Here is a 25,115-nt window from a genome sequence, read left to right as displayed (position 1 = left end):
GTTTCTGATGTATTATGAGGTCACACACATCAATTTTTTTAAAACTAAGGCACAGACCTCCCCTGGTGGCGCAGGTGGTTGAGCGCAGCACTATGAAGCTGTCCCCACCCTCTGCAGCACGGGTTCGAACCCAGCTGACCGGGAGAATCCCACATGGCACAGCAGACCTCTCCTGTCTCGCCCGCTGCTCCCTTCAGCAGTGTATTTCTTCAACCTGTTCTGTACCCCGCTCTGTCTCTGGTGAATCCTCTCACCCTCCTGCGCATCTGGACTGTACCCTGGTTCTTGTATAAATAAATAAATAAATCTTTAAAAACACACACACACACACAAAAAAAAACACTAAGACTCTTCTAGAAAGGGAAGAAAGAGAATTATTAGTCTCCTCCAGCGTAATCAGGCAACCGAGAGAGGTTGCCGAAAAGGAGGAAGTTCACGACAGCATTTTTTATGGTAACAAAATAAGTGCTTAATAACCAAAAATGCTTAGTAATAAAGGATGCCTAAACACCTTGCATAATTAGTAGAGCAGAGCTAACCTCAATTGAGCCCACAACTGAGTTCTACATGAGAAATATGTATAACAGAGCTGATGTTACATGAGCTCACAGTGGGTTCTATTGATACATGAGCACCATGTATAGAAACCAGAACAGAGCTGACAACAGTTGAGCTACAACAGAGTTCAACATGAGCATCTTGCATAATAAGGCTAACAGAGCTGACAGTACTTGAGCTCAGAATTGAGTTCTGAGCACCATGAGTAATAGCTAAAACAGAGGTGATGTTATTGAGCTCACAATTGAGTTGTACATGAGCCGTGAGTAAAATCTATAACAGAACTGACAGTAGTAGAGCTCAGAGTTGAACTTTTTTTTTTTAAGATTTATTTATTTATGCATACAAGAACTGGGGTACAGGCCAGAGGGGTGGGGGGTGAGAGGATTCACCAGAGACAGAGTGGGGAGCAGAAAAGGTGGATCGACTGAAACACACTGCTGAGGGGAGCAGCGGGCAAGTCAGGAGAGATCTGCTGTGCCATGTGGGCAGCTCCTGGTCGGGGATCGACTTGTGCTGCGGCGACTGCGGATAGCCTCATACGTTGCATCTTAACCCCTTGCGCCACCAGGGAGGCCCTCAGAGTTGAATTTCACATGAGCACCCTGAGTATTAACTGGAATAGAGCTACCATAATTAAGATCATAGAGTTGTACATGAGCACCTTGTGCAATAACTGTAACACAGCTGACATTAATTGAGTTCATTGTGTTCTACATGAGCACCACGTATAATAACTGTAACAGAAGAGACATTAATTGAGCTACAGTAGAGTTCCACATGAGAGCCATGAGTAACAACTATAACAGAGGTGACATTAATTGAGTTGACAAGTGAGTGCCACATGAGCACCATGAGAAATAACCATAACAGAGTTGACAATAATTGAGCTACAATAGAATTCTATGTGAGCAGAGTATATAAAAACTAAAACAACACTGAAGGGACTTGAGCTCAGAATTGAGTTCTATGTGATCACCATGAGAAATAACTAGAACAAAGCTGACCTTAATTGATATAACTCAGTTCTACATGAGCACCAAGTGTAATAACTGTACCAGAGGTGTCTGTACTTAAGCTCAGATTTGAGTTCCACATGAATCCCAAACCTTTCCTGGAAAAGTGAGGATGCAGTCTAATGTCATTATTTTCTCCCAAGTAATTTCACATTAACTCTTTCCTAAAATGCATTTTCAATAAACTTTTAAAATAAATTAATGTCCTTTAAGGATTCTAGAAAGTAATACATAGAACAGAGCTGATGCTAATTGAGATCATGGTGGGCTAGATGAGCACCTTGTATGATAACTGACTATACTAACACTCAGACTTGAGTTCTACAGCAGCACCATGAGTAGTAACTGTAAGAGAGCTCATGTACTGAGCTACAATAGAATTGAACATGAGTAACTTGCATGATATTTCTACAGATCTGGCAGTCCTTGTGTTCAGAATTGAGATCTCGATGAGCACTATGCGTAATAACTAGAATAGAGCTGATGTTAATTGATCTCACAATTGAGTTCTACCTGAGCACAATGAGGACTAACTAGAACAAAGCTGGCATTAATTGATATCACGAGTTGTACATGTCATCAGAGTAATTACTATAACAGAGGTGACTATAATTGAGATCACAATTGAGTTCTACCTGAGCGCATTAAGTAATAACCACAACAGAACTGCTCACAACAGAGTTTGACATGTTCACCATGTGTAATAACTAGAAGAGAGGCGAATTAATTCAGAAGCAATGGAGTTAGTTGTACAATAGAGTTCTATGTGAATCCTGCCCTGAGCCCAGATGGGGGCTCCTCTGGGCAAGCAGGAGGCCCCACACAGGGCCCCAGTGGAGGGTTCACTCAGTCTCAGGAATGTTGGTCTCTCTACAAACCAAGATGAAAATGCAGAGGCCAGAACTCGGTGTGGGGACCACCAGACCATAACATCTTCAGAATGACAAGCGTTACAGCCATGACTGTCAAATATCCATGCTTATCTACCAGTATACTGCAGCACCTGATGCCAAAACCAGGCAAAGAGAAGAAACTACATGCCAATAGGTCTCATGGACAGTTATGGACTAAACTCTTAAGGAAGACAAACATGACTTTCTCAGAGAAGAGTCAGGACAGGATCCCCAAGAACAAAGCATAAAGAATGGATTCTGATGGTCCTGAGTAATGGTAGGATCTGTTTTGGAGGACTGTTAAAGATGTTATGTTAACGAAAGTGCAAAGGGACCTTCCTGGGTAGAAATATAAGCACAACAGTAACAAAGCCGGACTTGAATAACATTTTAAAAAGAGAAGAAAATTCATTTCCGAGAGTATGTCCCTCATTCAGAGCCTGAAATATCACCATTAAAATGTGGCACAGGGAATAAAGACAGCGCTATCAAGCTATCGCCAGCCACTGTAGCACAAATTCGATCCCTGGCCAGGGAGGTGCCTCACACAGCGCAGCAGACCCCTCCTGTCCGGCCCGCTGCTCCCCTCAGTAGTGCATTTCAGTTGATCTGCCTGTTCTGCTCCCCACTCTGTCTCTGGTGAATCCTCTCACTCCCCTCCCCACACCTCTGGCCTGAACCCCAGTTCTTGTGTGCATACATAAATAAATCTTTTTTTAAAAAATGTACTTATTTTTGCTATGCATAATGCTCTTCATTTTCTTTTGGCGTGCAAACACTCTTAGAATGATTAATCCATTGAGTAATAGACAATTTGAGTGAATTTTTTTATTAGATAGATTCCTGCTCTCTAGAGCTACTTAGGATGGGAAATACTGGGGAGATACAAGTGGTGGGGCAAGAGTCGTTTTGTCAAGGCTGACCCTAGAAGGAAAGGCAGAGGCCCCGGGACCTGTTGAGACCCTACCTAGCTCCAAAACACCAAACTTAGAGTTAACTGGAGAAGATTTGGGAAAAACTGAACTTTTATCTGCTATTCCAATTATGCCAGAAATGCCACAACATAGATAAATTTAATAAATTTCTTGAAAGACAAACACTACAGATACCCACTCAAAGAAAAAACAGATAACTAGAAAAGCCCGATCTCTAGCCAAAGAAACTGACTGTGTAGTTCGGAACCTTGCCACCAAGAACTTTGCCAGGCTCAAATACTTAAGGAAGAAATGACACTGACTGCAGAAACAATTCAAGAAAACTGAAGAGCAGACCACATCTCCCAACTCACTATATGGCCCAGCATTACCCTGATGCCAAAAACAGGCAAAGAGAGGAAACTGTACACCAATAGACCTCATGGATATAGGCACAAACATTCTTAACAAAATTTTAGCAAATTGAATGCATCTTACATAAAACAGGCAGTGTGTCATGACAGATTTGTTGCAAGAAAGCAATGGCGGTTTTAAATTTGAAAATTGTCTGAGGCAGAGTTGTTTGATGGTTGAGGGGGAGGAAAAGCCTCCTACCTTCTAAGAAATCTGGGAAAACAAGACTTTTCCCCAGAAAATTTCCAGAAAAGTTTGAAGTCAGTACATTCACAGTAAACTGAAGAAAATTCCTGAGTTGCGGGGAGCTATGTCCCATAGCAAATCTTTCAGTCTTGGTGAGAAGATCTATAGTAGCATCCTAGGATGATAATGTCATAGCTGCTTGGACCTCAAAGATCATTCTGGAACAACTCCCTAGTTTTTACAAATGAAAATACTATTCTGAGAGAGTTGACTTGCCAAACAGCAAAAGACAAATAAGATAGATGCTAGTGTTTATATCTTTTCCCAAACTATGGTTACTAAATAATAAACCAAAGTGTCACCCCTAAGTGCCAGATGAAGAAGCTTTAGAAAAAGTCACAGATACTATGGGAGTAAAATCTTCGCCTCTCTAGTTCAATGACAGTAATCTTGAGACAGCCCTGAGCAAATTCATTAACAAATTCATTTCTCACTGAGACTCAATTTCAGTTAATGACAAAACAACATGAATCCCAAACCTTTGCTGAAAAAGTGAGGATGAAGTCTAATGTCACTATTTTCTCCCAAGTAATTTCACATTAACTCTTTCCTAAAATGCATTTTCAATAAACCTTTAAAATAAAGCAATGCCATTTAAGGATACTAGAAAGTACTTCAATTACATTTAATTCTTAAATTAATAATAACCTTACATTAAGCAAGATTTCTTATTTTAAAGTTCTATTTCAACAAACCCTGGGGCATAGCATATAGATGATTTGAAATAAATGGGTCAGTGGTCAAGGTCTAGGTCATTGTGTGAAATGGAGACAATGTGAAATGTAGCAGAGCATGCAAGGCCTAAACTTGAGTTAGCTCAGGAGGACAAGTTAGGGCTGTGGGAAAATTCCAGGCCAAAACAATAGAGGCCAGGTTCCCGTCAAAAATAAGACGTATGTACCCTTTGTACCCGAAACATGCGATGTGGTGAAACGCTCCGCTGCTTGTAACATTACAGTTTGGTTTCTGTGCTCCCGCTTGCTATGGCAACTGCAAACTGCCAGGTGCGGTTTTTGGCTTTAAAAACCCTTCCCACCCCCTGCTCTGGGCTGCTCCCTACAAGAGGGACAGTCACCAGCCAGCTAATAAAGGCTTCTTCTAAATTTGATTTAAACTCGGACTGTGTCTAGGGGAAGACTCTACAACAATTGCTTTGTTTTATAAACATGTTTGCTTTAATAGTATTTCTATATAGGGCCTTTTGTGTTTACGACTTTATCCATGAAACTTTCATGTATATCCAAGTGAAAAAGAAGAGATAGAAAGCTGACTCTTGGAAATTAAGAAATGTCAATACCAATGTGGTGGCCATGCCTCCTCTCTTCCTGCAGAATAAGAAGCCAGAATCTGCCATACCCCTTCATTAATTATAGATGACTATACCAAAATAGAGAAAATTGGAGAAAGTACCTATAGAATTTTATATAAGGATCGAAACAAAACTACAGATCAAGTGGCAACCATGAAGAAAATCAGACTGAAAAGTGAAGAGGAAGGGGTTCCTAGTAATGCAATTTTGGAAATTTCTCTATACAAAGAACTTCATCTGTGAAATAATCAGTCTCCAAAATGTACAGGTTATCTCTCATCTCCGAATTCCTTTCCATGGATCTCAAGAAATGTCAGGGTATAATTTAATAAGGTTAAAAACTTAGCCCCTACTCCTTGCCCAGGAGGCAGGTTTGGGAGGCTTGAACAGATAAGAGAATGGATAAAAGACTGCCTTAGGACAAGGCCATAATACAGCCCTCTATGACCAGAAAAACCAGCTCAGCTCCAGGAATGCAGCAGAGGCCAAGACATGTTTCTGTGTCAAAGGGCAGAGCTGGAGACCAGACATCCCAGCAGATAACTGGTGCAAACTGGTGCCCCAAGTTAGAAGGCCCTGGAAAAAAGAGTGTAAAAGAGCCTCAAATCTTCCTTAAGGATGTAGATTTCTCCCATCTCACCCGCTGCGATCCTTAGTATATTTCAATAAATACCCATTTTCTGTTCTCTATTCTGTCTCTGGTGAATTCTGTCACCTTCACACCTCTGGCCTCTCCTCAAGATTTCTCCCTACAACAAGAAATACTTGGAATCATTTCATGGAGTCTTCACGTAAAAGTTATTTGTACCAAATCCTACAAAGGATTGTGCTTTGTCACTCTGTATCAGTTCTAGACAGAGACTTTAAACCTCAAAGTCTATCGATTGGTGACAAAGGAACTATTAAATGACTGATTTTGTCCTTACCAGAGCTTTTGGAATACCTATTAGAATATATGGACAGGAGGTAGTGACCCTCTGGTATGGAGATACCTCCAGAAATACTCCTGGGGTCAGTGATACTCTCTCTAGTTGACGTTTGGCACATAAGCACCATATTTGCAGAATTAGCAACTAATGATGAGGTTTTTGGAGTGCGGGTCCTTGGGCTCACTCTGGGAAAGGTTTCACCAGAGCCCCCGTTTCAGTGACACGCAGCGAGTTTCCCAGGCGAGTTTCTCCACGCAACAGAGGCATTAGTTATATTTAAAGAACAGGTTTATTAGGGAAAGGAACAGAAGAATAAAGGACACTTGCACAGATGCAAGCGGGCAGGAAGAGCTGCCCCAAAAGGGACAGTTATGAGAGGCCTGCATGGTCGCAGGCAGGCGCCCTTGAGGAAAGCTGCCTCCTCTGAGGGAGGTCAGTGAAGAGAAGTCCGGGCCTGGTACAAGGCACGGGCAGGCAGGGTGGCTGCTGCCCTGTGGAGAAGAAAGTTGGTGAAAACAAGCACCTGCATAGTCACAGTGTTAGGGGGAAGTGATGTCCTGAGTTAATCCCATACAGGCTTTGTGGACTCCACCCCCCACTCCAGACTAAAGCCATCAAGACTCTGGGAAAGACAAATCCCATCACCACCAAGGGAGGGTGGCTGGGACCTGAGGGTGGAGTTGGGCAGCCAGGTTGGATATAAAAAAACCAAACACGTGGGCCTTGGGCTCTCTCTGGCTCGCGATCGCTCGCCTCCCGGCTTCACCGCTCCTGGCTGGCGGCCAGCTCTCAGAGCGCCATTTTGGGATTCCTGATCGGCGGATCGGGTAGGACTCATTTAAAACTTTGCCTCCCGCTTTTCTCCCAGAGCTGTACATTTCCTCATTTGCCCTTCCCTTGTAAATAAACCTTTTATTAACCTTTCACGTGTGCCTGCAGTAGAGCACTGATAAGTCCTTTTAAGCGCGCGGGTGAGGACCCACAGTCAGGCACCCCGTTTTGTATCGGGGTTGCTCTACAACAACAGGTGGGCAGTGGGAGTGCTGCCCCAAGTCTGTGCAGAAACTGCATTGATATAGTCCTTTTCACTTTGGGAGGGGCTCACTCCTCCGTGGAGTGGCCTGCTTGTTACTGATTTGGGATAATTATGCAAAACTAGGAAGGGACCAGAGATTCCAGGGTGGGCCCAATCTCCATATCTTTCCCCTCAGGTCTGTGCTCCACTCCCTAGAGCATCTGATCCTGCTTGGGTCTTACCTTGTGATAAGGCACTGGCACCTAAGGGTCCCAACCTCTACAGCTGGGTTAAGGGTCATGGGTATTCCCCTTGTCCCCCACCTCCTTGTGAGTCAGGTTTTGGTCTTGGGGCACCTCCTTTCCAGTCTTTCTGTTTTTGTCCTCCATCACTAAGAAACCACCTTTTCATGGACATTCAAAAATTAATCAGCTTTTCAAATTTTTCAGAACTTTGGGCACTCCCAATAATGAAATGGAGCCAGAAGTGAAAATCTTAACAGGGCTATTAAGAATATATTTTCCAAGTGGAAACCAGGAAGTCCGACATCCCATGTCAAATTCTTGGATGAAAATGGCTCAGATCTGCTCCTGAAAATGTCAGTCTATGATCCAGCTAGATGAATTTCTGGCAAAATGGCACTGAATCATCCATGTTTTAATGATTTGGACAATCAGATTAAGAAGATAGAGCCTTGTGACAAAGAGTTTCCATGTGTTGTATCAACAACAGTTATATTTTTATTGCTAACTCTGTTTTTGTCTTGTATATTTTTCCTTTCTTTCTCATAAAGCACAAGCTGTACTTAATCTTCTAATTTCAAAATACAAATAGGAAAGATTTCTATAAAATTTAAATATAATTTGTATTAAAAAGAAAACAATCATTGGAATCACATTACTAAAAAGAAGCATTAGTAAATCAGTATGTTTTTATTTTTTTATTTTTTTTTTTAAGATTTTTTTTTTTTTTAATAGAGGCATGTTATTTATTTATTTGTTTGTTTGTTTGTTTTATACATGCACTGGGTACAGTCAGAAGTGCGGGAGGGTGAGAGAATTCACCAGAGCCAGAGCGGGGAGCAGAGCAGGCAGAAGGACCGAAGTACACTGCTGAGGGGAGCAGCGGGCGTCAGGAGAGGTCTGCGCGCCATGTGGGACCCTCCTCAGGTGGCCGGGGAGCACCCGGGAATCGAACCGGTGCTGCGGAGGCTGAGGGCAGCTTCGCAGCCCGGCGCTCAACCGCTACGCCACCAGGGGAGGCCCAAATCAGTATGTTTTTAAATGCAAATTATTTTACTGATTACTGGGGTCCACAAGTAGAGGCATTTAAGGCATACTCTCCGCTTTTAAATAGCTTCATTGCCAATAAAACACTTCACAGAGTCAGGCAAAATTGAAAACAAATAAAGCTCAAAACATTTAAATATTTAGTGGTCATGTCTTTTCACCCTCATAAAATACTTTCTCTTGGGAGCAACCTACCCTCTCTTCAGCAGGAACACATCCTGGTTTTGTGATGCTTGAAATTTATGCAATTTGTAGAAACCTCTTCAAAGGATAAAAAATTATGAAAGTTATTTAGAGTAAGAAATGACACATTTTAAAAAGTTGATTAATACCCCCCCCTGTAAGGGCAGGACTTGGACACGGTGCAGGTTTTCTGATCCCATGCAGACCGGGTAAAGGAGGAGTCAGAGTCCTCAGTGGTTTTGCAGGTCTTTTATTTGGGGTTCACCAGGCATATGGCAGGCAGGGGTGCTGGCTGGGGTGCTGGGAGGTTGGCAGGCCTCCCAGCCCCCAGCAAGTCTTCACTCTATCTGGACTCTCTAGCGTTCGTTCTGCTGCTTCTCGGCTTCTCTTTCGGCTTCTGCTTCGGCTTCTACTGCTGCTGCTGCTGCTGGCGTCCCCGTGACGCCGCCCTTAAAAAGCACAATCTTAGCTCAGCTGAATCCCATCTACCTATGCCCACACCCTACTCCAGGTGCCCGCCATCAGGCATGCATTCAGGACAAGGATCCATCATCTATCCTGATGGCGGAAGAGCAGAAAAGCCTGATATTTTCTTTACCCTACACCCCCCAAATAATAAAAATTCTAGAAACTAACATCTTTTTTATTGACTGTTCTGACACTGTTTAATCCACAACATTGTTCGCTGGATCAAAATTTTGCCAGAAATCAACACCTCCAAACTTTTCTATTACATAAGTCGATATTTCTCTTTATGGTTTAAACTGCGTTGGGGTTGCTTGCATTATGGAACCTCAGTTCACACAAAGGTATATGGAAAACTCATAATAAGCTTTAAGGATAGATGAACTTCAGTTCATGAAGAAAAGCACTTAAGGATTTATCCCAACTTGCAAAACAGAACAATTTATACAATCTCATGGCAAATCCTCCCATGTCAGAAGGAACATAGAATCACTTATTTTTACCACTAAACTATATATGGTTATGTGGGAAAATAAAATCATTTGTAAATTCAGAACAATAAAACAAAATAACATTACTACTTTTACCAAGTATTTAGCAAATAGGCCTGAATGGGAAATGATTACATGACTCCCTTGATGTGGCTGCCTAGAATTAATCATTGGCTAATATTGCTTTGTTTCCAGTAGAATAAAGAATAATCAATTGTGTAAAGATGGAAAAAGGTGGAGGAAATTTTGATTGGCTAAAAACTGTGTTTACTTAAAGTCTGTTGAGTAATTGAAAGACACAAACAGTAATGATACATGCAACAAGCTGTAGGTAATAAAGCTCTGAAATATCACTGTGCCCTGGGGAATCACTGGCTTGGGGCTAGAAATGCTCTACCACTCTCTGCTAGTTGGGGAAACAGTCATTTTGAAAGCTTCAGAGCTCAGTATGGTGCTGCTTGGAATAATGAAGTAAAGGAGTCAAAACAGTAATTGTAGAATGTGATTCAGAACAGAATCCTGCTGGGATTCATTGTTTGATAACTGCCAGCTAAGGAGCAGAGAAGGCCAAGCACACTAAGTGTTAGCACGTCTTTTACAGCTGTGGTTCATTTACTGATAGCCTTTGAATTTACCTGGAAGTGCCCCTAACAGAAGCTTAAGAGGATAGAGGCAGGATGACTTGAGAGGCTTAAAAAAAATTATTTGGGATAGATTTTCTTTATAGCAATTTGATGAAACAACCTCTCCAGTGACTGGTCATCATGGAAAGATAGACTCCATGGCAAAATAATGGCATGGTGGGGTAGGCTCGGGAGAGCCCCTCATCCAGGAGGCACTGTGCATGTAAATTAAGGGACTTGAAGCCCCCCACCCGTCCCAGGCTGCTGGGAGCAGAGTGGGGAGTGGCTAACGCTGCATAACTTAGCAGAAAAGGAGTGTTGAGCATAAGGCAAAACGTTTGTTCCAAGTTGCAAAATCTTTGCCTCCCATCCACCTGCAAATTCCACATCCTTTCTCACAAACTTCCTTCCCTCCACTTGTCCTTACCAGACACTCGAGAGTATCCCTTTCCCCCATTACTTCAATTATAACAGTGAGACTTATTCTTACAAAAAAGTATATACCTCTATAGTACAGATTATACAATCCATAACACATCTTGCCCAAAATCTCAACCACAGCTCAGCCTCCTAACCTAGACGCTCGCCATTGTTTGTTGAATGACTTCAATGAATACCACAGGTTAACTGAATTGCTCAGTAAAGGCATCCGCTGCTGTAGGGTAAGTGATTTAATCAGGCTTTTTGCTCTACTAGCCTCTGTGACTATCACCTGAGGCCTTGATGTGTTGACACAGAAGGAGTTTGGGAGCATGGGTGGGGGGCACACGTGCCTGGTTGTGGACACCTGGAGTATGGGTGCAGGCATGCGTAAGTGTGCACACCTGAGCCAAGAGGTCAGGGCTTAAGGACAGTTATGGGGGTGTGAGGGGGGTGGGAGGGATGGCTACAAGGAGGATGTCTACACAAGAGAACACCAGACAGAGCCCCCCAAAAGAGTAAAGATTCATGGGGGACTGGAAGACTGGGTTGCCTGCCTGCCTCCCAGCCCCCCACACCAGGTTGCCCAGACTGTGCCAGCCTCCCCCGAGTCCAGCCGCCCTCCCTGGTATGCCTGTGTACCTGGTTTCCTGAGAGAGCATTAAAGCCTGAATAATCCACCAAGGGCTCCAGAACTCTCCTTTATCCATCTGCCAGAATCGATAGTGAATCTGCCTGTGCTTGCTGGCACTAGTCCTACCTGCTGACTTGAAAGTTCTTTGATTTGCTAAGGTGGTTTATCAGCCTTGCTTTGCCAGCGGGTGTTATCTTTTATGGCACAATTTTGACCAACTACCTGCCAATCATTATAGGCTAAAAAACTGGCTCATTGACTTTTTGTGTGAGTGCTTCAACCTATCCATCCCTCAGTCTCAGCTGACCCTTCTTATTGAACAGAGAACATAGTAAAGGCAGTGGAGGACTTTCACAGCCACCACCACAGCTAACCACTCTCCTGCCCTCTGCCTTCAGACTCTGCTTTCCCATAGATGTGAAGACACACTTTGTTCTCCCAACTCAGACCAGCCCTTCAACCCATGAGCATGGGTCCCCTCCTCTTACCTGCTCAAGGATGTCAGTCAGCAATTACCTCCTCTGTCTTGCAAACTCCCCTCTCTACTTGCAACCACCCACTTGCATACAAGCACGTTGTGACATCTTGATGTAGCCTCCTCAACTTGACTCCACATCCCTTCAAGCCACTGTCTTTCTTATTTTTCCAGCTCCCTTTCAAAACCTAACTCCTCCAAAGAGTTAACATTCTAATCAGACTCCAACTCTTCTCTTGTTCTCTAGAGCCCACTCTGGTCAGGCTTTTTGCCCACATCACTGAGCTCAATTGTCTGTTGACAATTCAGGTTTAAGCAACTGGAAGCCAGGGCCACACATCCCCTGGGTGCCTCCTGTCTCTGTGGCTGTTCCTTCTCAGTGTCCTTGGATTCTGGATTCTGATCCTCTTCCAAATTTCTAAATGCTGAATGCTCAGACCCTATGGATCTCTTCTCCCTTTGTTCTCTCTCTCTCTCTCTCTCTCTCTCTCTCTCTCTCTCCTCATAGTTTTAAATACCATCCTTACAAATACCAGCCTATGCCAATGACTCCCAAATTGGTATCTCCAGCCCCAAGCTTTTCCCTGATCTCCACTTTCTTGGCATCACCCCTGGGAAATCTCATGGGCACTTAACCTTAATATTCCAAGTCAGTTTTCATGGTATTGATTTCCCCAAAGATGCTTGTCCCCCAGGGTCCTGTACCTTAGTAAATGGCTCCTTTATTCTCTCAGTCGTTTAAGTCCCATACTTTGGCATTTCAACTCCTCTTTTCCCTTGACGTGCTATATCTAAGCATCAGCAAATGATTTTCCCTTTACGTCCCAAATGTACCCATTCCAACCACTCATCACCACCATCCATGTCATGGCCTCCCCGCTAGTCCCCCTGCTTTTGTCCTTGTTCCCCAGCCCCAGGTCTGGTCTCAGCACCACAGCCAGAGTGAGCCTTTGAAAACACAAGAACTGCTACCTTACAGAAACTCTCACAAGAAGACGTGTACTAGAAATTCTATTATTTGTAACAGAGAAAACTTAGAAACAACCTGTCAATGGATTAAAAATATAAAATAATGTGGGGGAAAATGAGGTAGATCCATATGGGATGATCTATATTTTGAAAACACTTTGTTATATGAAAAAAAGCAATTGCATTAAGAGATTAAATAAATGATGGTGTATCTACACAATGATAATGGTTAAATGATATGTGCCAAATGGAAAGATGTTTGAGATATACTGTGCAAAAGTAAGTAAAGCAATCCTTTTTGTCTACTAGAATGTCTTTTAATAAAAGATACAGATGATTCAATATATATAGAATGTCTCTGGAAGAATACACAAGAAATTGATAAGTTGGTTTCTTCTGAGGAATAGAACATGGGGGTTAGGCAAAGGAGGGGACATTTATTTTTTACTTTACAGTCTTCGGTGCTGAATTTTTGTCTCATCAGTTTATGTGTGTGTGTGCATGTATATTTTCTCCTGGTGCTTTAAACCTGATTGTTTGTGCTTTTGTTTTACATATAGATCTTCATCTGGAATTTTGATTGGGGGAAGTATATATTCTTCCAAAAGAACTGGTCATTGTTTCAAATCTACTTTCTGATTAATCTTTTTTTCCTCCACTGATCCAAATTCCACCTTTATTAGATACTACATTTCTTTTTGCATTTTTATTAAAATTTTCAGTCATTACATGTCTTTATAACATCAGAGCTACATTTTTACTCCTCCACGCGTGCACATGCTTCATTCACCCTCCATCTCACCTCCCATCACCTTTTCCAGCCCATCCTCCCTCCCCCATATTCCCTTTGGTAACCAGTTTACCAAATGAAGTATAAAATTTGTTTTTGCTCTACTCTGCCAACATATGGTTTTTGGTTATTTATATCCCACAGATAAATAAAACCATCCAATATCTGTCTTTCAATTTCTGATTAATTTCACTTCATACAATCACCTCAAAGTCCATTCATTTTGTCCCAGAAGACACTATTTCATCTTTTTTCAGTAAGTGAGTTATATTCCATTAAGTACATACTATGCAATGTCTTTATCCAATCATCCCTTGGGCACTTAGACTGATTCCATGACTTGGGAGTTTCCGAGATACTGCATTTCTACTGCTACTATTTTAATTATCATTCCCATCAACAGGTTTATTAAACTCAAGTAAATTCTAGTTCAAAAAATTTTTCCCTTGGTCAGTTGTATGGTAAAGGATAGAAATGGATTCTTACTGGTGGACTTAATGTAGTGTTTACATATATTGATTTTTAATGATGCACACTTGAAATTTAAATAATATTATAATGAAATAATACTTCAACAATTAATGAAAAAAATAATTGACAAAAAGTTTTTCCTTGGGTTTGAGCTACATATGTTTAAAAAATTTAACTAAAACCAAGGTACCTCAAATACACAGTATCAACCTGTTTTAGTAAAAAGTATTTCCCAAACTGTAAAGACATTTGAGTTTAAATATTGGCCTTGGGCCTCCCCGGTGGCGCAGCGGTTGAGCGCTGGGTCACAAAGCTGCCCGTAGCCTCTGCAGCACCGGTTCGATCCCTGGCTGCTCCCCGGCCACTGGAGGAGGGTCCCGCATGGCGCGCAGACCTCTCCTGCCGCCCGCTGCTCCCCTCAGCAGTGTACTTTGGTCCTTCTGCCTGCTCTGCTCCCTGCTCTGGCTCTGGTGAGTTCTCTCACCCTCCCGCGCTTCTGACTGTACCCAGTGCTTGTATAAATAAATAAATAAACAAACAAACAAATAAATGAATTTAAAAAAATAAAAAAAATAATAAAAAAATAAATATTGGCCTTTTCCTTAAAAAAAAAAAAAAGGTAGGGGAGATCCTGTATTTCTTTTATAAGCCTCTTAATAATCCTGAGAGACTGCCCACCATGCTTCTCGCCTGCCTTCATGCCTTCACTCCAGGTCCGTGGGTGTGTAATTGTGTGTTTAACAAGCACTCACCTGGATTTATATAGTCATTCTGCAGGAAACTGCCTCAGAACCAGCATGGGGTTAGGACTGTTCATCTGCCATTTAAAGGCACCTGCACAATATTCCCCAGCTGGAAGGTGGGCTTCACGCTCACAAGAGCTACATTTAAGTCTTGCAAAGCCCTTGGAAAATGTCAAGTTTCAGTGGATTCTGAGTGCTTCTTTTCTTCCCAGTATGTTCAAATGACAAATTCTTGCTCTATTTCTTTTGATCTTCCAAATTGGAAAGTTCTGCATTCTGAGGTGCAATCACCCTGTAGAGAAACAATTTGTACTTACAAATCCCATACAGTTAATCTATCACTATAATATGGTAACAGGAAGGGAATAACAGCATTAATGGGTAGAAAATAATTGTCCTCCTTCTGGTAGTACTGCACTCAATTTTATAAAAATTAATTGAAATGAAGACCTCAATGTAGTAGTTAAAATTATAAAACTTCTAAAATAAAACTTCAGTCCTTATCTTTGGCTGAGTAACAAAAAGACCAGCATCTTAGTGGTTTAAAACAAAACTCGGTTCTCTCACAGTTACTATGCGTGGGGAGCCCAAGAGGGTTGGTGAGTCCTCTGCCTGGGTCTCACTGCTGCAGTCAGGGTGGCAGCCAGATGTGGTTCCCTCAAGGCTCTGCTGGTAACAGTGATTGGAAGAATTCAGTTTCTTGCAATCATAGTACTGAGCATTTCACTATCCTGCTGACTGTTGACCAGAAGCTTCCCTCGGATCCTAGTTGTCATCCCTAGTTCCCCATTGGGCGAGATTCCTTAATATGACCACGAGCAGCCCGGAAGCCAGAGAAAGAAAAACCCCAGCAAAGCAGATGCTAAAATCTAAAGTAACATTAACATGTAATCATGCATAATCACTTCCTCCCGTCAGCTTTGCTATCTATTGGTTAGAAGCAACCCATTATTGGGTCCTGCCACACTCGCAGGGATATGTTCAAAGGCCTCCCCCCATCCCCAGTCTAATCAAAGAATTATAACCATACAATGCAATACAAGTTAGGTGAATATGGGGTGTGTCTCTCAAAATGTCTGCGTGTACATAATATTCTGCACCTTGGTGGACCGTGGAAAACTGAACCCAAAGAAAGCAAACTGCCGGTAAGGCAGGTAATCCCTCCAGGGCTCAGTTTCCCTCATAGTTTTGAGATAAAATATGTGTATAAACTTCCTGACATGTTCACTCAGCGATAGAAAATACCAATTACTGTTACTTATAGATGTGGGTAATGATCAAATGCTAAAAACGAGTAAGTTTTAACACTAAACAGAAAATGTAAACATCAGCTTTCTGTGATGAGTATGTTTGCATCTGTGAAAACACCGCATCCCTGACCGCTCTTCCCCTTGAGAAAGGATAGCCCCACCCACGTGCACATGTGCTAAGATGCCCCAGGAATGACCCTATTTTGCCTACCACTTTCTGCAAACCATCTTTCACCCCTGAAAAAACTCCCCACAGGATCAATTACTGTAAAAATAGAGCTCAATGCATCTTCCCAATTCTAATTGTAATAATACTTTGGCCACTAGGGGGCACAGTGTGACTGCGTATATTGTACCAAACTCTGGACAATCTTAAAAGTTAGTATTACAGGGCAGGATACACTGTGCTCCAATAATTGTTTTTATTTGAATATTATTTTCTGTAGATTTGAATTAATTTTATTTCTTAAAGCAAGAAAAATTGAAAACAGGAAATTTCTACCATGTACTTCTAGAGAATCTTTTCTCAGGCAATAACTGTTTAAGTACAAACAACATCATTCTTGTTGTGTTTAAAATACCATGATTCATCTCTTTCTGGGAGTCATTTCCTGTAGGGGCCTTAAGAGGCCTGCTAGCTCCAAATTACTGTACATTCCCAGTCCTTGTTATGTTTCCTGCAGGCCATCAAGTTCATGGGTTTTATTATAGCCTTGCAAATTAGTAGAAAAAATTTATTAGCTCATAAACATTTTATCAGCTTCATCTTGCTCCAGGGGGCAGTTTGGTAACAAAATAGCTGAAAGCACTATTATACATAACTTACTCAGCTATGAAACTAATGATTGTTATGCAACCAGTTTCTAGCTTTTTATTTTCTCCTTGCCTAGAGTGTGCAAGTTCAGTGGATGTAACCAAATAAACCTGTTGCCCAAAACCACATACAATCCTTGGCAGGCGTGGCAAGAGCGACCCATACAGGCAGATTTTATTGGTAGATGCTAATCACCCCACTTTGAGAAGTTCCACTGGCCCCTTCTCAAGAGAATTACAGGCCAGAATGTGCCTACTCCTTCTTCCTCCTCCTTGTCCAGACCCTTCCCCTACCCTGCATCCAGATGCCCAGTGGGAAGAGTGGGAAGCACCTGGGCACACTGTTTTTACAAAGGTTTCTGATCTTTGGACTGAGCTCCCACACCCAGGAAGCCAGCACCTATATGATAAGGCACAGAGGTCAAAGATACCGTGTCCTTTTCCACCTGGGCAAAGTTACACGAGTTTCTTTGTGGTTGCCATCCCTGGTCCAGCTTAGACTTCATGTTCTGTGCCGACCTGGATATAACTGAGAGTAAATGCCCTTATCCTACATTTGGGGAATGCCTGACCCTCTTTGGAAGGTCACTGTGGTTCAGCATCCTTCTTCACAAGAATTACGGTTCTGTCCACACTCGCTGGTCTACCACTGAAAACAGGGTGGCAGGTGAACCACACAGTTATTAATAATGGCAGTGAGTGTGCCACAAAGAACAGCAGCCGCTGAGACAAGAGAGTTTGTGAGGACAGCCGGCAGATGGACTGGCTCTTGTCAACCATCAGGACCTATCTCCTCCGCAGCCAAGGCTCTGAGGAAGTCAGCAGGGATCTGACTAGTGGGCATTTCCTCCCTGAGCAAAGGAAGCTGGTGTGGCAGTAGACAGCTGGCAGGAATAGTGGAGGGTGGCTGAGACCAGTATCTCTGGTGGGACCTGGGCCTGGGCTACCATGGAGAATGTGAGGATGCTGATGAAATGAACTTTAAAAGGGACTTCAGGACTAGTCTTTCTCAACGTTTGTACTAAGGGACATTAAGAGCTGTGCCATGGAAATAGAGTTCCACCACGTTTCTTTGTTATAGGACTTCTGAGAACCTTAATGTGCCACAACTTGTCTCTCCCAAAGGTAGAGATTATTTTACTACAAAATTTATTTTTGAGGGCCTCCCCGGTGGTGCAGCGGTTGAGCACTGGGTTGCAAAGCTGCCCGCAGCCTCTGCAGCACCGGTTCAATCCCTGGCTGCTCCCCTGCCACCGGGGGAGGGTCCCACATGGCGGGCAGACCTCTCCTGCCGCCCGCTGCTCCCCTCAGCAGTGTACTTCTGCCCTTCTGCCTGCTCTGCTCCCCGCTCTGGCTCTGGTGAATTCTCTCACCCTCCCGCACTTCTGACTGTACCCAGTGCTTGTATAAATAAATAAATAAATCTTAAAACAAAACAAAACAAACTTATTTTTGAAATAATGTTGTACAAGCCAAGTGTTTTGAGTTACACATACTAATCCTCTAATTTGAAATAATTATTCTGGAAGAAAAAAATTGTAATGTGTTGTTCCTTATTAAATAAGAGCCAAAATTGCTTAATTGTGTATGACAAAACGTAAAACTTAGGACCTCAAGGGAGTTATTAGAGAGTTGGTGGTGCCATTTTGTCTATAAATTTGCAATGCTTAGGGTCCCAGTGATAGATACCAGGATTGTTTTTCATCCAAGCCCATCTTCATTTGAAGCTTGCAAAGCCCCTCAGGTGTTACCATTCAAGCTCTACAAATCAGTTTAGAGGTAACCTGACCCATGGTGTGATGAGTGAATAAGTGAAGTTGCTAAATGTTAGTGAGGCAGGATTTGAATGTCTGCTACACCCAGCAACTGTCCATTCTTAGGGAGATACCCTCCTTTCTAAAAATAGGCTGGACATCAGTAAGAACTGATGATCTGAAGGAACTAAATTGATTAAAAGGAAGCAGGTTGTGGGCAAATTAAATCCCAGGAAAACCTGGGATTACATATAACTTGGTGTTGTTACCACCGTCTCAGGTAATAATAATTGCTATGATAGCACATGAGATCATGATGCAAGGAAACACTTTGGCTAGGGCCTTTTGCAGGAGATGGAGTGATTTTCACTCATCCAGAACTCTTTTCTGAGCCCTGCTGATCTCGTTTTGCTCTGGGTAGTAAGGGTGATAATTACGGATGGTGTCTTTTGAGCTCATCCAAGGAAGTAGTGATTGACTTGAGCCATCAGAAGATAGAAGAACCAAAATAAAGGAACCCAAACCCTCAAAGTGCTCAACAATAAAGAACAATAACTAAGCCTATATATCTAGTTCTGTTCATGAGATCTAGCCACAGACCAACACCATGCATCTTTAGAAACTTCCTCTCTACTGTCTTAAATGATACCCATGTTGAATTGGGCCAAAAGGTGACCTGCAGGTTTCTGGCCTGTGACTAAATGCAGTCATCTATTCTGAGAAACCAAAGTATGACAAAAAAACAGAAACTGAAGGAAAAAAGGAAAGAAAGAAGGAAGGAAGGAGGGATGTAGGGAAGGAGGGAGGGGAAAGGAATGAAAGAAAGAAAGCTAAATCTCCTCCAGAAATCTGGGGAGCAGGCGGAGGCACACGCCAATACTTGTGACCACAATAACAGAGGGCTTAAATGACCTGAAAATAAACAAATAAATAAATAAATGTGTCATTCTAAGTGGAGAAGAAAACAGCTATTGTCTAACAATTAAATTTAAAATACTGCATAAACAGCCAACAGCTGTTTTTCAGTCTTTGCTTTTATGGTGCCTATGTGGCAAAAGGAAAAAAAAATAAAGAGAAATAAAAGACATACTTTTTCAAATGTGTATTTTTCTCAGAGCCAGATTTCCTACAACTAATTTCCAACACAGAAGGAGGTCTGTGGGAAACGGTGTTGAATTGAAGACTGGAGAAAACTGCCAGGTTGAGTTAGGTGCCTGATGGCACCCAGAACATGTCAGCCCTGCACAGGGGGCAGTGGGCACACCTCAGGCGGGGATTTGCTGTTAAAAAAAAAAAAAAGTGGGGGCCTCCCCGGTGGCACAGCAGTTGAGCGCTGGGTTGCGAAGCTGCCCGCAGCCTCTGCAGCACGGGTTCGATCCCTGGCTGCTCTCCGGCCACCGGAGGAGGGTCCCACATGGCGCACCGACCTCTCCTGCCGCCCGCTGCTCCCCTCAGCAGTGTACCTCAGTCCTTCTGCCTGCTCTGCTCCCCACTCTGGCTCTGGTGAATTCTCTCACCCTCCCGCGCTTCTGACTGTACCCAGTGCTTGTATAAATAAATAAATAAATAAATAAATAAATAAATATTTAAAAATAAAACAAAGGGTGGGGGGAAGCTAGCACTCTCAGAGTGCTCCTCTATAAGTGGCTGTGGAAAGGAACTTTGTCGCAATAATGGAAACAAGGTGATATTGCTATTTGATTTCACCTCTCTCAGTCACCAGATCAGCAAGTGAGTAAATGGCGAGGTCCATTCACTGGGGTCCACATAGGAAAGCCCCCTGATGGGAGCAGAACCCTCTAATGAACACTCACTTATAAGTAAGGGAATTGTGGGAACTTGGACAAGGAATATTCATATAAAAAATCACTAGGTATATCTTATAATTATGAAGTCACAAGGGTAAATTAAGAGGGAGGCGAGGCCAAGTTATAAACAAAGACTCAACAAGAAGCTCTTATTATTCCCTCTTGGTGCCTCTACTGGGTTTACTCCACCCTGAATACCAGCTTCAGGGATCCTGTCCTTTCTTGAGGTATCAGCTCTTCATCTATCTCCAGTTTTTATTATAAATAATTGCATGAATATGTTGATACATATACATATATAGACAAAAAGAATTTTGAATTTTTCTGTTTCTTCTATTGTTGGTCCATCTTTCTCCACATTTTGAAGTGCAAACTATGTTTCTGCTGCTTGCATCACTTTTGCTGCTGTGTCCACAGGCCCTGAAAATGATGAGCACGTGACATCCACTCCTGGCTCTGCAGCAGAGCCGGTGCTCTGACGCTTCCCCTGCTACAGTTCTATTAGATCCTGACTACACTGTGGTTTTTACTGCTGGCTTGATGATTGTAAAAAGACCCTCTAGAGTCCAAAGAAATAAGCCCTGAGCTGCAAGCAAGCAGAGGTGGGAAGTCCACAACAAAAGCAAACGCTAGGCCCTGGCCCCTGCAAGGTGCAAAGGCCAAATCAAGTCTCCTGCTGTACATCCTGACCCTGGAAGGGGGCTAGATCAACCCTCTGGGTCCTGGAAGAAGCAAATGAAAATCTCTTCTGAAGTAAACAACTCCAATTTAAGCTTCTCAGGATTGCCACATATCAAGCAAAATGAGTTCAGAATCACAAATGACCAAACAGCAAGAAAACAAGCCCGCAGATATCAATCAGGGAAATCAGAAACAGCCAACGGTACATTTATATTCCCAGGGTCCTGCCAGGACCCTGGTTAATGAAATTATCAAGTGCAACATTTTAAATATTGTATATGAATTATTTTAAGAAATCCAAGATAGATTCCTAAGTGTATGCAGTTACCATGAGCCTATGACCTGGCAGATTTGAAAAAGAGGCAAGTAAAAAAAGAGGCAAGCTATATTTGAAAAATATAGCTGTTGAAATTAAGAAGTCAGTGACTGGGATAAACAGTAAATAGACATAGCTGAAAATAGAATTAATTAACGAGTATGTCTGAAGAAATTACCCAGAACACAGCACAGAAAGACAGACTGATAGAAAATATAATGGGGTTAAGATGTGAAGGATAAAATGAGAAGCTTTATATACTGATCACTAGAGAGATTAGAGTCAACTAATGAAAAGGCAATATTCAAAGAGATAGATTGACAAGTTTCAGAACTGATTGACAATAGACATCCACAGATAAAGAAAGCACAGACTATAAGGTGCAGGATAAATCCTTCAAAATCTGCACCCTGACACATTGTAGTAAAACTCCAGAATGCAAAACGCCAAAAGAAGATCTTCAAGGTACTAAGCAGGAAAAAAACAGATTCAGATTACCTACGAAGAAACAATGATTAGATTGTCAGCAGACACCTTTACACAGCAACAGAAACCAGAAACTATACAATAATATCCTCAAAGTAAGAAGTGAAAATAACCATGAACTACATGTGCAGCAAAATTACTTTTAAAAATGAATGTGAAATAAAGAATTTTCAGATACAGGTTTCTCCCACTCTCCACAAGTAGAGCATTCCTATTTGGCCTGATTCGGTAGTTAATTTTTGAGGGTCTGGGAACATTATTACTATTAATTTTTTTTGAAAGATTTATTTATTTGTTTATACAAGAACTGGGCTACAGGTCAGAGGTGTGGGGGGTGAGAGGATTCACCAGAGACAGAGCAGGGAACAGAATAGGCAGACTGACGAAACACACTGCTGAGGGGAGCAGCGGGCGAGACAGGAGAGGTCTGCTGCGCCAGGTGGGTCACCTTCCTGGCCGGGGATGGAACTCATGCTGCAGTGGCTGTGGACAGCTTCATAGTGCTGCATCTTAACTCCTTGTGACATGGGGGACGCCCCTATTACTATTAATTTATGTAGAAAAAATTTTCAGTGTTCCAGACTCAAAATATAGCCTACCAAATTGTACCAAATAAGAATACTCTTCTTCTGGATAACAGGGAAACCTGTAAACATTATATGTGAACAACGACGAAAAAAAAAAAAAAAACCCAAAAAAAGAACACTATAAAGGGTGCCATGCTTAAGCTTCTTTCTGGGTATCATAGCAGGAATCCCATTTTTGTGGGGAAAAAAAGATTTAAGTATGAGGTTAACATTTATTTAGTTGAATGACAAAGAGGGTTTTTAGTGTTCCCTGACTCTCTGGGAATTCAGGAAACAATTGAGTTATTGGTGGTTTAAAATGTCAGAAAACAGTAATCACAATGTGCTTCCCACTCTCAATTACTTGGAGCATTGTCTGATTTTGAGGTTATTCTTGAGAACTAAAGTGTTTTTCTAGTATATATTGTGTAGTTTCCATGTGTTCTGTCTGACTAATGCCTTAGTCATGACTTACAATATGAGATACTCAAGAAAAGACAGTCTTGGTCTCTGGCATGACTTTCTTCACAATGCTTAGCTCCCCTACTCCAGCCATTTAGTACCTCCTGTGTTCTGACATTGGTTCTATTCCCGGCCAGAGGTACTTCTTGAGCCGTAAAAAGCTTCATCCTGCTTCTTGGGTGCACACTTTCCCCCTGGCTCTCATCCCTTTTCCTAGACTCTGATCTACCAGTGACCCCAATCACTGAGAACTCAGAAAGTGGGAGATAAGAGGAAAACTAGGTGGAATGGAGACAACTTAAATTAAATGGATTAATTTAAGCTGTGCTTTTTTCTTGTAACATGAATTCAATAAGAATTCAATAAATAGAAACTAGCTAAGCAAATTTTAGTATATGCCCAAAAAAATAGAATTATTATACTGCCATGCCAGAATAAATAAATGCTAGAATGTGTAAACTGCAGCTACATGTGGGTTATAGGACCCCACCAAACTGTCTGTGTAAACGAATGACAAACTGATTAACACAGCACATAGACTCAATTATGCACCAGAGTTATACAAGAATCAAGCACACAGAGACCTAAAAATTAAAAGAGAAAAATTAACTTATTAGTAAATTTATCATTTTTAGTAAATTTATGGTGTTTTATGTTGTTTTTGTTGCTTATGTGATTCTTATTTGTTTTTCCCTATAAAGGAGGCACACTTTTATTTTACAAGGAGGACTGAAACAATACGATGAATGTATTAGAGTCCAAACAGGACACAGAAACCACACATTAATTTCTACAAGGGAAGTTAATTACAAAAAATTACTAACAGGGAACTGGCATAATAAGAGATTGGCTAGTAGGAGGTGAAGAAAGCTCTAAAGAAAACAGGAATGGCAGGTACAGAGAGCAGCTGTTGCCCGAAGACTAAAAGAGAACATTCAGGAACAGGCCATCTCTTCCTAGGACTGAGAGCTAGATCTCACAGGAGAAGGCAGGGCATGTGGCTTTCTGGATGGTGGTTAAGTTCAGATGCTTTGCACCGGTGAGACTTTCAAGAAAACTGCTATCCGGAGAACTGCTATTCACTGTTCCAGCTGCAAAACTCCTCAGTGGGGTGCCAGCGAAGCCATGAATTGGAGGGTATTCCGCTTTTGGCACCCCTATAGGGGTGCCTCCTGAAGCTCCAAGAAGCCTCCTGCAGGGGTTCAAGCGGAAGTCCTCCTCAGGAGGTTCCTGGCGAAGCTGCCCACAGAAGGTACCGCTGCTGCTGGTGACCTGCCGCCGCAGAGAAAGCCATGCATGCTTCAGGGGCCTGACAAAGCCAGCTCACTGGAGCCAGGGAGAGAAGCCCCTCCTCACACAATATCCTTCCAGGATGTTCTATGGACAGAACACCACCCTGACTGGCAAAGGAGAAATGCTTCTCGGATCCAGATCCATTATTGTAGAGCAAATAATGAAGGGTGAATATCAAGCTGTAAGACAACAAACCGAGCACCATCACAGTGAAGTAAACTGTGAGTCTAGGCTGGAAGCTCCAGATTTCCTGTCAGAGAGTCAAGCAGGTTCTTGACCTCCTGTGTGCAACATATTTTAGGAAAACCCACCAGTTCTCCATGGTAATCATTTCTTGCTGCCTTAAGGCAGGCTAGACCAACCGGGTCTCCAGGTCTTATGATTCAAAAGCATGTACAGAATAATACAAATATGTCTTTAAGTTGTGTTAAAGAAAACAATGAATTAAAAACACTTAAATATCTTTATTAGCTAAATAAATGCCAAATGTCATAGAATTAAAGTGTTTGCCACATACTCTTTCTCAACATTGTGATCAAGAGCCTGGACTCTGGTAGTTTTGCCCTTCAGGAAGGGAAGTTAGGCAAGTGGGGTGCTCCTGGCCACTTTCCCTTCCTTAGATGTGTCCCTGACTTCTCAGGTGCAATGCACTTTGAGTTTGTTATTCAGCCATTAAATGCATCCTACGGAGGTTAAATGAGAAATACCTTTAGGAAATAAAGTACTCGATCCAGGGTGTGGGAGGAGAGTACAGTGGACTACGGGGGGGGGGGGCACTGTGGGTGCTTTGCTGGTGAGAAAACTATGGCAGCCACACTTGAGGAGAGAAATCCTGCATT

General features: G+C 42.3%; 1 pseudogene across 1 annotated transcript; it reads left to right on the top strand.

The window, feature by feature from the left end:
• The first annotated feature begins 1,960 nt into the window (after positions 1-1,960).
• Positions 1,961-24,553, top strand: LOC311187083 (cyclin-dependent kinase 1-like; annotated as a pseudogene). Its single transcript has 6 exons — positions 1,961-2,036; positions 5,415-5,668; positions 5,715-5,721; positions 6,092-6,428; positions 7,691-7,990; positions 24,147-24,553. The product of its transcript is annotated as a cyclin-dependent kinase 1-like (transcript).
• The last annotated feature ends 562 nt before the right edge of the window (positions 24,554-25,115 follow it).

Source organism: Talpa europaea (genome assembly GCF_964194135.1).
Source record: "Talpa europaea genome assembly, chromosome: 2".
Lineage (NCBI taxonomy): Eukaryota > Metazoa > Chordata > Mammalia > Eulipotyphla > Talpidae > Talpa > Talpa europaea.
Note: the sequence above shows the minus strand (reverse complement) of the source record. Positions and strands in the feature narration are given on the sequence as shown.